This window comes from Pseudorca crassidens, chromosome 10, assembly GCF_039906515.1.
Source record: "Pseudorca crassidens isolate mPseCra1 chromosome 10, mPseCra1.hap1, whole genome shotgun sequence".
NCBI classification, from domain to species: domain Eukaryota; kingdom Metazoa; phylum Chordata; class Mammalia; order Artiodactyla; family Delphinidae; genus Pseudorca; species Pseudorca crassidens.
Genome location: NC_090305.1, coordinates 60,857,227 through 60,874,495, shown reverse-complemented (window position 1 = coordinate 60,874,495; position 17,269 = coordinate 60,857,227). Strand labels below are relative to the sequence as shown.

Sequence of the window (17,269 nt, the reverse complement as noted above, 5' to 3'; positions counted from 1 at the left end):
TGCAAAATGGTGCAGCCACCTTGGAAGACGATTTGCCTGGTTCCTTACACCGCTAAACATATACTTACCATACAACCTGGCTGTTTCTTTCCTAGTTTTTACCCAAGAGAATTGAAAACTTATATTCACCCCCAAAACCTGCATATGAATGTTTAAAGCAGCTTTATTTGTAATCACAGAAAACTGGGAACAAACCAAATGTCCCTCAGCTGCAGAGTGGATAGACAAACTGGCATGTTGAATGGAATGGAATTTGGTACAATCACTTTGAAAAACTATTTGGCCAAGACAAACACATTCCCCAGCAATTGCACTCCTAGAGACACACATAAGAAATGAGTAATATTTGCCAAAAGGCTTATACAAGGATGTTCATAGCAGTACTACTTGTAGTAATGGTGTAATAAAGAATCTGATTCTATTTTTTTTTTAGTACCTTATTTTACTTTATTATTTATTTATTTTTTTATGGCTGTGTTGGGTCTTCGTTGCTGTGCGCGGGCTTTCTCTAGTTGCGGCGAGCGGGGGCTACTCTTTGTTGCGGTGCATGGGCTTCTCATTGTGGTGGCTTCTCTTGTTGCAGAGCACGGGCTCTAGGCGAGCGGGCTTCAGTAGTTGTGGCTCACGGACTTCAGTAGTTGTGAATCACGGGCTCTAGAGCGCAGGCTCAGTTAGTTGTGGCACACGGGCTTAGTTGCTCCACGGCATGTGGGATCTTCCTAGACCAGGGCTCGAACCCGTATCCCCTGTATTGGCAGGCGGATTCTTAACCACTGCACCACCAGGGAAGCCCTCTGATTCTATTTTTGATGTTTGATCATGATAGCCTGCAAGCCCCATCACTCCCCTTTTCCTTTTTTTGTCCCACTCCTGGACATGCCAATAAGAAAACCCGGGTACTTGCTTCCTTGACATGAGTAGGATATTAAGACCACTCAAACTTCAGCCAGTGGGAGAGGGAGTCTTCTCCCCAACCACTGTAAAAACTAGAGCCACTGCCCCTTCTGCTTAAGCCAAGCAGGCTGGTTTGAATGTGGGCCTTGCTCTCCCCAGAAAGCTTTGCTATGTGACCAATCTTTCAAATCCTCTTGTGAGTGTATTGTATCATTAGTCTCCAGGTCCAAACCAGTTTTGGCTGGGTGGAGGCATGGATACCATCCTCCAGGGAGCAACCACAAAGCGAACCCTAAACTGGACTCTCTTCAGATGCTGACTCAACAATAAACAGACAAATAAATTACTGAATATTCACCCAATGGAACCTATAGGGCAATGAGAATAAATGAGCTACAGTGGCATGTACTCTCACAAACATAATGTTGAGCAAAAGAAATCAAACACAAAAGAATATGTGCGATATGAGTATGTTTAAATAAAGTTTAAAAACAGGCAAAACTAATCTATGATATTAAAAGTCAGGATAGTCACCACCATTCCAAGAGTGGTGGGTTACTGGAAAGGAGCACAGAGGGGGCACTTTTCTGCACGTCAGGCTCAATTAGGGTGGTTGGGGGTGGGGGAGGGGGGAGCGTCAGGAAGCAGGGGCTGGGTTGGGGGATGGTCCCAACTCTGAAATGTTCTGGCTCTGCTCCTGGTCCTGCTGACAGATTAAGAGTGTGAACCAGCTCCACCCAGTGGAAAAGTGTGGAAATGCATGTCAGTGCTTAAAGGAGGCTGACTGGCCCCTCCTGTGAGACTCATAAAGTCAGCCAGTTTGGGGAGTGGGGTGCAGATTCTGGGCTCAGAAATGGGATAGAGTATCTAAGAAGGGGCTGAAGTTAGCCTTTCTGTCCTGCCACAGGGAGCTGGTCTCAGCCACACTGAGGGGGACAAATGACTTCTCTGACAGGAGAGGTGGGAAGCTGAGGGCTCCACTATCCCCGGGCTTTGTCTGCCTCACGAGGCAGTCTAGGCTGGGTTTGGATATCACCTTTATTCAGATGCTAGATGCTAGCTCAGTAAGGTAGGTAGCGATCGCCATTATACAGATGAGGGAACTGAGACCCAGGTAACTTGGTTTGTAAATGGCAGAATTAAGGTTTGAACTCAGATCTGTCTTGCTCCAAACCCAGCTCTTAACCTTTTTCTTGTACCGTGGCTTCCGCTGGCAGTGTGGTGAAGCCTATGGGCCCATCTCAAAATAATGTTTTTAAAAGTCTAAAATAAAACACGTAAGATTACTGATCCTATTGAAATTGCCAAGAAATGCCAATCCTATTAAAATACAGATCTAAGCTATTTTTTCCTACTGTGGCATGGTATATATGTGTTTCTTTACTGATATCTTAAATACAAGATATAGCAGTGAGTCTGAAAACGATCAGAATTTCCAGGAAATGATGAGTATAAATATTTTGAGATTGTCTGCTATAATAGTGACGTGAAATGAAACTATCAGTGACTTTACTGGTGACAAAGTCACAGGTCGAATTCCATTTGAAGGAAATGCTGAATTTCCATCAGAGGCCAGTGAAAATAAGGATGTAATCTTGTTCCCATTTAAGTTCAGAGACCTCCTGCATACTAGGCGTGGGTCCATTGGGAATCTGTGGACCGGGTTAAGACCCCTTGATTCTATTGTCTCTGACTCATCTTCTCTACCCTTTGACTGTTCCCAGGGTTTACTGGAAACCAGCCTGTGAGCTGGAGACTTGCAAAGAGTGCTGGGCATTTGTTAAATAACAAGGAGAGATCACAGGGCCCAAGAGACACTGAAGGCCTCCAATGCCTCAGACAGGCTGTTGGACGCAGAGATACACAGAAGAATAACATGTAGCCATCCTTTCAAGGCTCTCAGCCTGGTAGAGGCAGTGTCTCCAAGTAGTTTATGATTAACCTTCAAATGAATTAAACAGGCAAGAAGTGAGTGCTTTGGGAATAGAGGAAGAGCAATATTATGGGACGGGTAGTCCAGGAAGCTCTCCTGTAAGAGGCAACACTAGGGCTGACATTAGGGATGGGCATCTTCAGAGGGGGGCAGTACAGTGTAGTAGTTAGGCACATAGGCTCTGCTGTCAGACGACCTGTGTTCAAAACCTGGCTCCATCACTTCCTAGCTATGGGCAAGTCTGCCTGATCTCTCCATACCTGCTTCCTCATCTGTAAAGTGGAGTGACCCGAGAAATTCATAGGGCTGGTGTGAAGATTAAATGAGTTTAAATGTCATTAGCCATGATAATAGCGCTGATTATCATTGGAGAGGTGGACAGACAGAAGGACAAAGCCTTTCTAGGGGTTAAGGACAGCTTGAACTATACAGAGGCTGGATTATTTTCTTGTGAAAAGAGCAGGGGAGGGAGGGCCTCTAGCTCTATGATGTAACGTGGAACACAGAAGGCATGTTTTATTTTCATCACTGTGTTTTTGTTTTACTTTGCATCAGGGAATAACTTCAAACCTTTGATTTCACCAGTAGTACTCCATAAGACAAGGCTAGTGTGAGTATTTAAGTTTTAAAAAGTGATGAGCTGATTTAGAATATTCACACAATAATACATAGTGCAGGTGGTATGGGATGTGGCAAAGAATGTGGAAGTAGTGGCAATGCCTGGTTTGAATCACTGGATTAGGAAATAGGAACCACCTTCACTTTACGGGATTTTATTTTTTGTAATTTATCGAAGTATAGTTGATTTACAATGTGTTAATTTCTGCCGTACAGCAAAGTGATTAGCTGTATATACATACATATATATACACATATATGTATGTATATATACATATATATACAATTCTTTTTCCTATTCTTTTCCTTTTATGGTTTATCACAGGATATTGAATATAGTTCCCTGTGCTATACAGTAGGTTCTCGTTGTTTATCTATAATAGTTTGCATCTGCTAATCCCAAACTCCCAATCCAACCCCCCCTTCCCTCTTGGCAACCACAAGTCTGTTCTCTATGTCCACTTTATAGAATTTTAGAGGCTCTCGTGGCCCAGCCCAGCATTCCCTGCAGCCTTGAATGGGACATGGAGGCTGATGGTAAATACACAGTATTTAGGAGAAGTCTAGCATTACTGTCCACATCCTTTCATTTCTGGATACATTCAAGGGCAGTATTTCAAACTGTGGGTCACCACCCAGAAGTGAGTTGTGAAATCAGTTAATGTGTCATGTCCAGCATTTAAGAAATGTGAAACAATAAAATTGAAACTATCCAAGCACATTATGGGTAGTCGGGGTAATTATTGTTTTGTGTAAGTTGTGCAGTGGACTGCTAGGTAAAATGCTTTTCCTCCTGTGGGTTAAGGCAAAAGCATCTGCTCAGGTGGAAACAGGCCTGGCTTCTGGTCCAAGTTCTGCTCCTGTCCTGCTGCCTAGTGGTGTGGTCTCCACACCCTCTGAGCCATGGAGGCAGATTAATTTTGCTGGGTGGTTAACGTGCTGTTTTGTTCGGGGCTCTTATTTATTTGTTTGTTTGTTTGTTTATTAATTTTTGTCTGCGTTGGGTCTTCATTGCTACACACGGGCTTTCTCTAGTTGGGGCTACTCTTCGTTGTGGTGCGCGGGCTTCTCATTGCGGTGGCTTCTCCTGTTGTGGAACATGGGCTCTAGGCACGCAGACTTCAGTAGTTGTGGCTCTCAGGCTCAGCAGTTGTGGTGCACGGGCTTAGTTTCTTAACCATTGTGCCACCAGGGAAGTCCCTATGTTCGGGGTTCTGATTTAGCCAAAGTGTTCTCCAGACCATTTATATGCCCAGAGCCCTCCACCTCCAAGGGACTGAGTTCTCTAGGAGGGAGGCCTGGAATCAGGCCAAATAGGGTCCTGGTACTTTTCACAGTTGCCTTCCTGGGATCATACAAATGTTCCTTTTTGCAGATTTTCAGCCCACACCCAGGGCTTCTGCTTCCAAACACTTCATCACATTTCCAATTACAGCATTTTATTATCTCATGGTTTCCTCATTTTATGGCTACACTTCCCACTGTGGTATGTAATATCTGGATGGAGCATATCCTCAACCTGAAGCAGCCTCTGTGTTGTTTTGCCTCACCTCTCCTGAGACCCACTGTCCTGTGGAACCTGAGGAGGCAGACTGGTCCTCTCTAGATCTTAGGATCTAGATCTGGATTTGGTTCAGCAGTTTCCTCCCACTGATCCACCACAGAGGTGGCTGGGTGGCAACTCAAGGGGACAATTCTTGGATGGAGTGTGTAGATAAATGTCGTAGCAGACCCAGAGACAGAGATTTGAGCTAAATTTTAGTTTGAACTATATAAAGTTGCCTTTTTCTTTTTAATAAGGCAAAGAAGGTCAGCCATTGGCAATGTCATGTGGTTCAAGTAGTAGTTTATTTGGGAGATGGAGACACAGACAGGATAGTGGGGAAGTGAGGCAGGGGAGGGAAGGTCACCTAAAGGATGTGTTACCAACCCAGTTACATCTGTGGGTAGCTGGAGTGTAATCCCATTGGAGGAATTCAAGAAACAGTATGGACCATACACCTGAGAGTTATTTCACCCAAAGGGCAAGGGATGTGGGCTATATTTGTAACAACTCACCACAGCCATTGGTTGAGGGCTCTTGAGGCAGCAAGAGGCATTACTTCCCTGAAACTTCTGGTGTGCAGCACTGGTGGACAGGGGTGAAACAGGCTTTGTTAGACAGAGCAAGCCCTCAGACAAAGCAGCGTGGGTGTTTCCAGTAGGGAGTCAGCCAGTGTATACTAAGTAGGTATAAGTGAGGGTGGAGTATAGGAGCACCAGCAACAGCACCTGCTGCAGAAGCTATGCCACTAGCTCTTGACCACAAACTCAAGTATATAAGAAAATAGGATTATATTTTCTAGAACAACTTATTTTCTGTTTTGAGACTCCGATCCACAGGATAATGGAAAATAAATAGCAGTCAGTGTGAGGGTCACCCTTTGCCCAGAACTGCATCAGGTCTAAGAGATTCAGTCAGTGCCAAGGCCCAGGCAAGCACTGTGCCACATGGTTCTTGGTGGAAGCTGTCCACATGGGCCTCCACTTAGACATCATTTCCTGCCTCCTTGTTGGTCACCAGCCCTATACATCCACACTCAGTATGGTCCACCAGCACCTTCAGGCCTGGCAGTTCATTTTGTTGCTTCTGTGCCAAGCTAGGGAATGGATTGGGGCTGCCTATGGCTGTACTCACCTTGGACTCACCGTGTACCACGTCTCTCTTCCCCTGGGTTGCACAAACCCCAGGTCTCTGACCGGGAGGCAGGGCACAGGGTCAGTCTAGCGTCTAGATTGACGTGCTTCCCTCAGGCCTCTCATCTTCTCCCCCGCCTGGGGAATAATATTTTAGTTTGATGTAGGATAGAAAGAGAACCTTAATTTCCTCAAACTCCTGTACCCTAAGGACAAGGAAAATTGAAAGATCTTTCCTAAGTTCTGGCTATTTGAGTGGAGGGAAAGTCAATAGGGGGAAACATCAATTAACATTTCAAAAATGCCCCACCCTGCCGTGACCAATGCACTGTGACCACCGCCTCTTCCAGAGATGCTCCCTCTACTACTCTTTCCCCTCTGTGTTCATTATAGCTTGTAAAACAGAGGAGGCAAGTTGCCATTTTAAACAAGGCAGGAGTTCTTAACTTGGGGGCCCATGATATGACTCAGGGAAACCTGAATTTGGATAGGAAGAAAATTTACATTTTTATTTTCATTAACCTCTGGCAAAATTAACATCTTTGATTGTGAATGTAAGCAACAAAACAGTAGTATTAGCAGGACCTTGTCACAGGTATCTTAAAATATCATTTGTATTCATCACTGTCATGGTAGTTGTAAGATTTGTTGCTAGATCTTTTTAAATGTGTCAATAATGAAATGCATATATTACTGTATCATAAATGTGTTTTAAAAATACTTTAAGAACTGCATTTCAGAATAATTTTTTACATTTAAAAAAAATTATCTTAGCATAATTGTAGACTTGCATTTACAAAAAATAATGCAGAAAGATCCTGTATACCTTTCACCTAGTTTCTCCCAGTATAACCTGTTGCAAAATTATAGTACATTGTCACAACCAGCAAATTGACATTGCTATATCCACCCACATAGCTTATTCAGATTTCACCAGTTTTATATGCAGTTTATCACATGTGTAGATATGTGTGCCCTCAGACAACTCCATCACCACAAAGACCCCTCATGCTGTTCTTTCATAGGCAGACTCTTGCCTCCCTCTCCCTTCCCAAGCCCTGGCATCCACTATTCTGTTCCCCATCTCTACAATTTTGTCATTTCAAGAATGTTATATAATGAAGTCTCTACCCTTCTGAGGTTTACATATTTTCACGTTTGTAGAAGTGTGTAACCTTTTGAGATTGCCTTGTTTTAATTATGTATAATTCCCTTGAGATGTATCCAAATTGTGTAGATAATAGTTTGTTCCTTTTTGTCCTTGAGAAGTATTCCATGGTAGACACATTAGCAATTAGTTGAACCATTTGCCTGCTGAAGGGCAATTAGGATTGTTTCCAGTTCTGGGCTACAATTCATTTTTAACATATTTTGTTTTGTGTTTTTAAAAACATTATTCTGAGAGGGAGTCCAAGGCTTTGCCACATTGCCCACAAATCTGTCGTCACAAAAAATGAAGTTCTAAGGGGGAGGAATATGTATCGCCACATTATTCCCTTCTACCCCTAGGGACTGGATGAGAATGGGGACAGAGTAGGGTGGCATCTCAGAGCCTCTGCCAGGTCTTCTGTGCTGTTGTGTGAGAACTGAGGCACTACAGAGGCTGATCTTCACTAATGAGGGGAGTGTGTCTGTGGGGAGGGGAGTCAGAGGATGAAGAGTGGCCCAGGCACACGGCAACTTGAAACCCAACCATTGCCCCAAACCTAGGGAATATCTGTCATGCTCACAAATGAGTCATGTGAGTGATTTTGAGGAGACAAAGTCGAGTGACGGGGGTGAGTCCCACTCCTGGATCTGCTGGGGCAGGGAATAGCTGTGGGAGGTGACCTGTGAGTGGGCTGGGGAGTTCAAGGATACAAAGACTCAGAGCTCGAAGTGACCATGACAACATAAGCTCCCAGGAATTTTAGCAGGGGCAGTTCCCTGCTGGAGGCAAGCCCATTTCATTCCATTTCAAAGGACAGTGTGATCTCAGCTGACTCTGAGTTACACTTGACCTCACTGGTTGAGAATTTTCTTCTTTTATTTTTTATTTATTTTTTCCTCTGCTTTTCAAATCTCTTAAAAAAATTTTTTTTAATTCAATTTAATTATTTTTATACAGCAGGTTCTTCATAGTCATCCATTTTATACACATCAGTGTATACATGTCAATCCCAATCGCCCAGTTCAACACACACCCCCCACCCCCCCACCGCTTTCCCCCCTTGATGTCCATACGTTTGTTCTCTACATCTGTGTCTCAATTTCTGCCCTGCAAACTGGTTCATCGGTACCATTTTTCTGGGTTCCACATACATGCTTTAATATACGATATTTGTTTTTCTCTTTCTGACTTACTTCATTCTGTATGACAACCTCTAGATCCATCCATGTCTCTATAAATGACCCAATTTCGTTCCTTTTTATGGCTGAGTAATATTCCATTGTATATATGTACCACATCTTCTTTATCCATTCGTCTGTCGATGGGCATTTCGGTTGCTTCCATGACCTGGCTATTGTAAATAGTGCTGCAGTGAACATTGGGGTGCATGGGTCTTTTTGAATTATGGCTTTCTCTGGATATATTCCCAATAGTGAGATTGCTGGGTCATATGGTAGTTCTATTTTTAGTTTTTTAAGGAACCCCCATAGTGTTTTCCATAGTGGCTGTATCAATGTACATTCCCACCAACAGTGCAAGAGGGTTCTCTTTTCTCCACACCCTCTCCAGCATTTGTTGTTTGTAGATTTTCTGATGATGCCCATTCTAACTGGTGTGAGATGATACCTCATTGTAGTTTTGATTTGCATTTCTCTAATAATTAGTGATGTTGAGCAGCTTTTCATGTGCTTCTTGGCCATCTGTATGTCTTCTTTGGAGAAATGTCTATTTAGGTCTTCTGCCCATTTTTGGATTGGGTTTTTTTTTTTTTAATATTGAGCTGCATGAGCTGTTTATATATTTTGGAGATTAATCCTTTGTCCGTTGTTTCGTTTGCAAATATTTTCTCCAATTCTGAGGGTTCTCTTTTCGTCTTGTTTATGGTTTCCTTTGCTGTGCACAAGCTTTGAAGTTTCATTAGGTCCCATTTGTTTATTTTTGTTTTTATTTCCATTTCTCTAGGAGGTGGGTCAAAAAAGATCTTGCTGTGATTTATGTCAAAGAGTGTTCTTCCTGTGTTTTCCTCTAAGAGTTTTATAGTGTCCGGTCTTACATTTAGGTCTCTAATCCATTTTGAGTTTATTTTTGTGTATGGTGTTAGGGAGTGTTCTAATTTCATTCTTTTACATGTAGCTGTCCAGCTTTCCCAGCACCACTTATTGAAGAGACTGTCTTTTCTCCATTCTATATCCTTGCCTCCTTTCTCATAGATTAGTTGACCATAGGTGTGTGGGTTTATTTCTGGGCTTTCTATGTTGTTCCATTGATCTATATTTCTGTTTTTGTGCCAGTACCATATTGTCTTGATTACTGTAGCTTTGTAGTATAGTCTGAAGTCAGGGAGTCTGATTCCTCCAGCTCCGTTTTTTTCCCTCAAGACTGCTTTGGCTATTTGGGGTCTTTTGTGTCTCCATACAGATTTTCAGATTTTTTGTTCTAGTTCCATAAAAAATGCCATTGGTAATTTGATAGGGATTGCATTGAATTTGTAGATTGCTTTGGGTAGTATAGTCATTTTCACAATATTGATTCTTCCAATCCAAGAACATGGTATATCTCTCCATCTGTTGATATCATCTTTAATTTCTTTCATCAGTATCTTATAGTTTTCTGCATACAGGTCTTTTGTCTCCTTAGGTAGGTTTCTTCCTAGATATTTTATTCTTTTTGTTGCAATGGGAAATGGGAGTGTTTCCTTAATTTCTTGTTCAGATTTTTCATCATTAGTGTATAGGAATGCAAGAGGTTTCTGTACATTAATTTTGTATCCTGCAACTTTACCAAATTCATTGATTAGCTCTAGTAGTTTTCCGGTGGCATCTTTAGGATTCTCTCTATATAGTATCATGTCATCTGCAAACAGTGACAGTTTTACTTCTTCTTTTCCAATTTGTATTCCTTTTATTTCTTTTTCTTCTCTGATTGCCATGGCTAGGACTTCCAAAATTATGTTCAATAATAGTGGTGAGAGTGGACATCCTTGTCTTGTTCCTGATCTTAGCGGAAAAGGTTTTAGTTTTCACCATTGAGAATGACATTGGCTGTGGGTTTGTCATATATGGCCTTTATCATGTTGAGGTAAGTTCCCTCTGTGCCTACTTTCTGGAGGGTTTTTATCATAAATGGGTGTTGAATTTTGTCAAAAGCTTTTTCTGCATCTATTGAGATGATCATATGGTTTTTATTCTTCAATTTGTTAATATGGTGAATCACATTGATTGAGTTGCGTATATTGAAGAATGCTTGCATCCCTGGGATAAATCCCACTTGATCATGGTGTATGATCCTTTTAATGTGTTGTTGGATTTTGTTTGCTAGTATTTTGTTGAGGATTTTTGCATCTATATTCATCAGTGATATTGGTCTGTAATTTTCTTTTCTTCATAGTCTTTGTCTAGTTTTGGTATCAGGGTGATTTTGGCCTCATAGAATGAGTTTGGGAGTGTTCCTTCCTCTGCAATTTTTGGGAAGAGTTTGAGAAGGATGGGTGTTAGCTTTTCTCTAATTGTTTGATACAATTCACCTGTGAAGCCATCTGTCCTGGACTTTTTGTTTATTGGAAGATTTTTAATCACAGTTTCAATTTCATTGCTTGTGATCAGTCTGTTCATATTTTCTATTTCTTCCTGGTTCAGTCTTGGGAAGGTTATATCTTTCTAAGAATTTGTCCATTTCTTCCAGGTTGTCCATTTTATTGGCATAGAGTTGCTTGTAGTAGTCTCTCAGGATGCTTTGTATTTCTGTGGTGTCTGTTGTAACTTCTAGGTTTTCATTCCTAATTTTATTGATTTGAGTCTTCTCCCTCTTTTTCTTGATGAGTCTGGCTAATGGTTTATCAATTTTGTTTATCTTCTCAAACAACCAGCTTTTAGTTTTATTCATCTTTGCTATTGTTTTCTTTGTTTCTGTTTCATTTATTTCTGATCTAATCTTTATGATTTCTTTTTTTCTGCTAACTTTGGGTCTTGTTTGTTCTTCTTTCTCTAGTTCCTTTAGGTGTAAGGTTAGATTGTTTATTTGAGATTTTTCTTGTTTTTTGAGGTACGCTTGTATAGCTATAAACTTCCCTGTTAGAACTGCTTTTGCTGCATCCCATAGGTTTTGTTTTTTTTGTTTGTTTGTTTGTTTGTTTTTGTGGTACATGGGCCTCTCACTGTTGTGGCCTCTCCTGTTGCGGAGCACAGGCTCCGGATGCGCAGGCTCAGCGGCCATGGCTCACGGGCCCAGCCACTCCGCGGCATGTGGGATCTTCCCGGACCGGGGCATGAACCCGTGTCCCCTGCATCGGCAGGTGGACTCTCAACCACTGCGCCACCAGGGAAGCCCCATCCCATAGGTTTTGGATCATCGTGTTTTCATTGTTATTTGTCTCTAGGTATTTTTTGATTTCCTCTTTGATTTCTTCAGTATCTCTTGGTTATTTAGTAACGTATTGTTTAGCCTCCATATGTTTGTGTTTTTTACGTTTTTTTCCCCTGTAATTGATTTCTAATCTCATAGCATTGTGGTCAGAAAACATGCTTGATATGATTTCAATTTTCTTAAATTTACTGAGGCTTAATTTGTGACCCAAGATGTGATCTATCCTGGAAAATGTTCTGTGTGCACTTGAGAAGAAAATGTAATCTACTGGTTTTGGATGGAATATCCTATAAATATCAATTAAATCTATCTGGTCTATTGTGCCATTTAAAGCTTGTGTTTCCTTATTAATTTTCTGTTTGGATGATCTGTCCATTGGTGTAAGTGAGGTGTTGAAGTCCCCCACTATTATTGTGTTACTGTCGATTTCCTCTTTTATAGCTGTTAGCAGTTGCCTTATGTATTGAGGTGCTCCTATGTTGGGTGCATATATATTTATAATTGTTATATCTTCTTCTGGGATTGATCCCTTGGGCATTGTGTAGTGTCCTTCCTTGTCTCTTGTAACATTCTTTATTTTAAAGTCTATTTTATCTGATATGAGTGTTGCTACTCCAGCTTTCTTTTGATTTCCATTTGCATAGAATATCTTTTTCCATCCCCTCACTTTCAGTCTGTATGTGTCCCTAGGTCTGAAGTGGGTCTCTTGTAGACAGCATATATATGGGTCTTGTTTTTGTACCCATTCAGCAAGCCTGTGTCTTTTGGTTGGAGCATTTAATCCTTTCACGTTTAAGGTAATTATCGATATGTATGTTCCTATGACCATTTTCTTAATTGTTTTGGGTTTGTTTTTGTAGGTTCTTTTCTTCTCTTCTGTTTCCCGCTTAGAGAAGTTCCTTTAGCATTTGTTGTAGAGCTGTTGTGGTGGTGCTGAATTCTCTTAGCTTTTGCTTGTCTGTAAAGCTTTTGTTTTCTCCATCGAATCTGAATGAAATCCTTGCCGGGTAGAGTAATCTTGGTTGTAGGTTCTTCCCTTTCATCTCTTTAAGTATACCATGCCACTCCCTTCTGGCTTGTAGAGTTTCTGCTGAGAAATCAGCTGTTAACCTTATGGGAGTTCCCTTGTATGTTATTTGTCGTTTTTCCCTTGCAGCTTTCAATAATTTTTCTTTGTCTTTAATTTTTGCCAATTTGATTATTATGTTTCTTGGCGTGTTTCTCCTTGGGTTTATCACGTATGGGACTCTCTGCGCTTCCTGGACTTGGGTGGCTACTTCCTTTCCCGTGTTAGGGAAGTTTTCGACTCTAATCTCTTCAAATGTTTTCTCTGGTCCTTTCTCTCTCTCTTCTCCTTCTGGGACCCCTATAATGCGAATGTTGTTGCGTTTAATGTTGTCCCAGAGGGACAACATTAGGCTGTCTTCATTTCTTTTCATTCTTTTTTCTTTATTCTGTTCTGCAGCAGTGAATTCCACCATTCTGCCTTCCAGGTCACTTATCCGTTCTTCTGCCTCAGTTATTCTGCTATTGATTCCTTCTAGTGTAGTTTTCATTTCAGTTATTGTATTGTTCATCTCTGTTTGTTTGTTCTTTAATTCTTCTAGGTCTTTGTTAAACCTTTCTTGCATCTTCTCAGTCTTTGCCTCCATTCTTTTTCCAAAGTCCTGGATCATCTTCGCTATCATTCTGAATTCTTTTTCTGGAAGCTTGCCTGTCTCCACTTCATTTAGTTGTTTTTCTGGGGTTTTATCTTGTTCCTTCATCTGGTACATAGCCCTCTGCCTTTTCATCTTATCTGTCTTTCTGTGAATGTGGTTTTTGTTCCACAGGCTGCAGGATTGTGATTCTTCTTGCTTCTGCTGTCCGCCCTCTGAGAATTTTCTTATTTTAGTTGGAGGAGTCAGGGTTCACATTGTGATGATAGCTCGGCCTCCCGTCCCCCAAGAACATCCCCCTACCTGGGATGTTTCAGGTGGAATTTGTGCTGTCCCCTGCTTATTATGCCCAGCTCCGTGTGATACTGTGTGTCCTTGACAGGAGTCTGGTGGCCAAGGGCCAAGGAATGCCAGGAGCTAAGAAGCCATTCAGGAGGAAGACGCTTGAGCAAGGTCAGGGCTGCGCAGGAGTGCAGGAGGAGACTGTAAGTCGTCGAAGGTGCGCCAGCACCATTATACAAGTGCTAAAGAATGAATGGGGCTGGGCACTGAGCATTAGTGCCGCTCACCTCGCAAGAAGGGCAGAGGACCACACAGTGCGTGCCTCCTGAGGGAAGAACAGAACCGCCTGTGAAGTTGCAAACCTGAATCTGATCAAACCTCCCACTTCCAATTCACAGGAAATACAGAGAGCAGAGAAACGTGTTAAACAGCACCGTGAGGATGCAACCAGCACAGTCCAGATGCCGGGAAATTTACGTACAGGATAAACAACCAAGTTGCAAGGAAAAGCAAAACGATAGAGGTGGAGAGGGAACCTACAGATCTAAAAATACTTAAATATATATATCAACCACTAACGGTGCGTGGACCTTATTTGGATCCTGAATCAAAGAAACAAACGGTGATGGGAAAAATTTGTGAGACCAGTGACTGGATATTTGATATTAAGGAATTAGTGTTAACTTTTTAAGGTGTGACAGTGGTCAAAGCCCTTATCTTTTAAGGACACATACTGAAATATTTACAGCTTACATGATATGATGTCTGGTATTTGCTTCAAAATAACACAGGAAGGGGTAAGTGGATGGGAGTGTAAGTAAAAAGATTGAGCACTAGTTGATAATCGTTGAAGCTGGATGCTGGATACATGGGAATTATTTTATACTATTCTGGCACTTTCTCGAAGTGTATGTTTGAAAATTGCCATAATAAAAATACTTAATAAAACTATAAAACATATGTGGTGAGGAGAAAACATCTGGATTTGGAAGGAAGGTGCAATCAGCCAGCTGGCTGGGGGCCGTGAGTGGGAGTGCAGGAGTCAGGCTGCCTGGGCCTGGGACACACATGTGGGGAGGACCTCCTGGATGGGCAGATGGGGTGAAAAGGTGAAGGAGTGGTCGGCAAGCCTTGCAGTTCTCAACTGTTGATTAACAGTCAGCGTCCTCAGTTTCCAAGACCTTAAAAGTGTTTAAAAGAAAATAATTCCACAGAAACAAAATTGGCCACAGAAAGCTGGCTGCTCAGCTCATCCATGCCTCCCACCTACTTCCAGGCTCTGTTGTGAGCACCGGTTTCCAAGCCCTACACGATGTCGTCTTTGCTTGGAGCCTGAGGGTGCGTGCAAGCTGCTGCTGTTTGCCGTCCCTGACCTCGGGCTGGCCAGGCATCCTGGCTTCAGTCATGTCCTCATGGGCAAAGTCCCAGAGCCAATAACAGTGTTCCAGCTGATGGAGTACGGACGTCATCGGGTCCGATCCTCTACAACTGCTCTCCAGAGAAGCCCCAGGGAGTAAAGTCTTTGTGTCCAGCAGCACTGGGAGCAGTCTTAGGTAAAAGTAAGTAATTCTGCGGAGTTTTCAATGTTGAAGCATACGTTCACCCAGTACACTTGTATTGCGTGTCTGCTGCATGTCAAGCCCTGGCTGGGCTTTTCCGTGAGGGATTCGCAGATGAGTAAGAAATAATTTCTGTCCTAGAATAGCTAACTAGATCTGAGTTGGAGGGAAGGGAGAAGGAAGGAGCAGAGAATTAAACAGAATATTCACATACGTTATGGGCAAGAGAGCACTGGCATGGGAATCAGAAAGTCCAGGGGCTACTATCAACTGTGGGTTTCTGGGCAAGTGACTTTCCCTCTCTGACCCATGGCAATCCTGTCTACAAAATGGGTGTGATAACCTCAGCTTGGCCTAACCCACAGAGAAGGCATCTGGAGAACCACTACATTAGCTCATGTAATATATGGTTGAAGGTATTTTGATAAATGAATAAATATGTTGATTTCAAACAGATACGTTTTTACCACAGCAAGGGACTGGTAAGTGGCGAAAAGATTACATACTGCCTCCTACCTTAGCTGAAAGCAGCCCCCTCCCAAGGCCCTGAGCTCAAGACCCTGGGCAGATGTACAAAAGGGGAGGCAACACGTCTGGGGTAGCTGGAGGGGGCCAGCTGGCGGAGGCGGCGCAGAAAGAGGTAATGGAAGAGGTGAGATGAACATTTCCTTCCTGCTGTGCTGTCAATGGAGAATAATAGGAAGAAACTGGTCTGAGATTTTGACACAACATCTAATCAAAGTGACTAGACACAGGTGCTAACAGAACTTCTAAACTGTGGGACAAGTTTGTGATTTAGGAATTCCAACTTAAGACCCTGGAGATGGACCAGACTGACCCTCTTGTGGGCTCAGCCCAGAATCGGGTGAACTTTGCTCAAGGAATACAGAGAAATAGAAAGAAAGAGACAGCAAGTGAGACAGAGGCTGAGGCAGGGCCAACCCGGGGCTCTTTCATCTAAAAGCCACTTTGTCAAGTGCTGGCTGGGCTCCATCAGCAAATCAACTGGCCGCCTCTCAAGCTCCTGTTCTGTGTGGGTAGCACTGGATACTCTGTGTGCAGAGGAACAAGGCCCTTGACCTTGGAGAATTTGCAGAATGATGGAGAGACAGATGTGCCCCTGAATAATAATTCCCCTACACACTCGGGAAGCTCAGAGCAGGGCATCAGGGAGGCCTGGAGAGACTTGGGGAGGCTTCTGTGGGGAGACAGGCCTGGAGCTGGCTCATGGAGGACAGACTACAGGCAAAAGCTTGACAGATTCACAGTCCTTGACTGAAGAGAGAAGCAGGTGTTTTGAAAACGTGATGCCACTTTTCACTGTAATTAGTAAATGTGCCCTGTGAGTTAGGAGTATGCCAGTATAGTAAAGATTTTAAGGTCCCTACCCTATAGTTTAAGGGCATTGTGTCCTGTGGGAGAGGCCTGTGTATCCTGGCTGAGTGGCGTCAGAGGCTGCGTCTACTCCCTTCCCAGGGAAGATAATCTTTGCACATCTTAAAGAGAGCAGAGAAGATGAGTTCAGAGCCCTCTCCCTGCAGCCCACATGGGAAAGTCCTGCTGCCCCCTGACTAGTTTCTCTTGCTGCAGTGCACTGCAGTCACTGTTTTGGCTGCCCTTGGAGCCAGTGGAAGACAGCTGGTAGCTCTCTCTTGGGTGGAGAGCAGTTCCTCTGTATGAATTTGAGTAAGTGTTGCCCAACTGTCTGCCACCCGGGCTTCTCAGCAACTGTCACTGCAGCAGAGCAGAGAAGGGGAAGTCAAGAACGAAAAGCTCAGGGCATGAGGTTGGCCGGTGCAGCTATGGGCCGGGTCAGGATTGGGGTGGAGAGCAGGATGACAGACTGGAGAGGAATGGAAAGACCTGGGCCTACCTGGCCAGCCCTTCCTGGAACTCCCTGGCACTGGAGCCATGACTGACTTCCCCTGACTGGAACATGCCTGTTCCAGGAAAAGGCCCAGCTCTTGCTGGAAAGATGCCTCAGTGGGTTCCAGGGAAACATGACCACTCATGCAAAGACTCTGAGCTGCCCCCATAACCTGCCCTGCCCACCAGGGAGTGTTTGATGTGCTGTGGCTGGGAAGTCAAGTCAGCAGGAAGCAGATGGTTTGAGATATTTCAAAAGAGGATGAGACAA

At 43.1% G+C, this 17,269-nt stretch overlaps 1 protein-coding gene across 1 annotated transcript in view; it reads left to right on the top strand.

The window, feature by feature from the left end:
• ACKR2 (atypical chemokine receptor 2) overlaps positions 1–17,269 on the top strand; it is a 51,465-nt gene that overhangs the window by 19,123 nt on the left and 15,073 nt on the right. Inside the window, exons 3-5 of the mRNA XM_067753913.1 lie at positions 13,674–13,776; positions 13,972–14,153; positions 14,850–15,132. The gene's annotated coding sequence lies outside the window, so the exon portion shown is untranslated. The remainder of the gene's footprint in view (positions 1–13,673; positions 13,777–13,971; positions 14,154–14,849; positions 15,133–17,269) is intronic.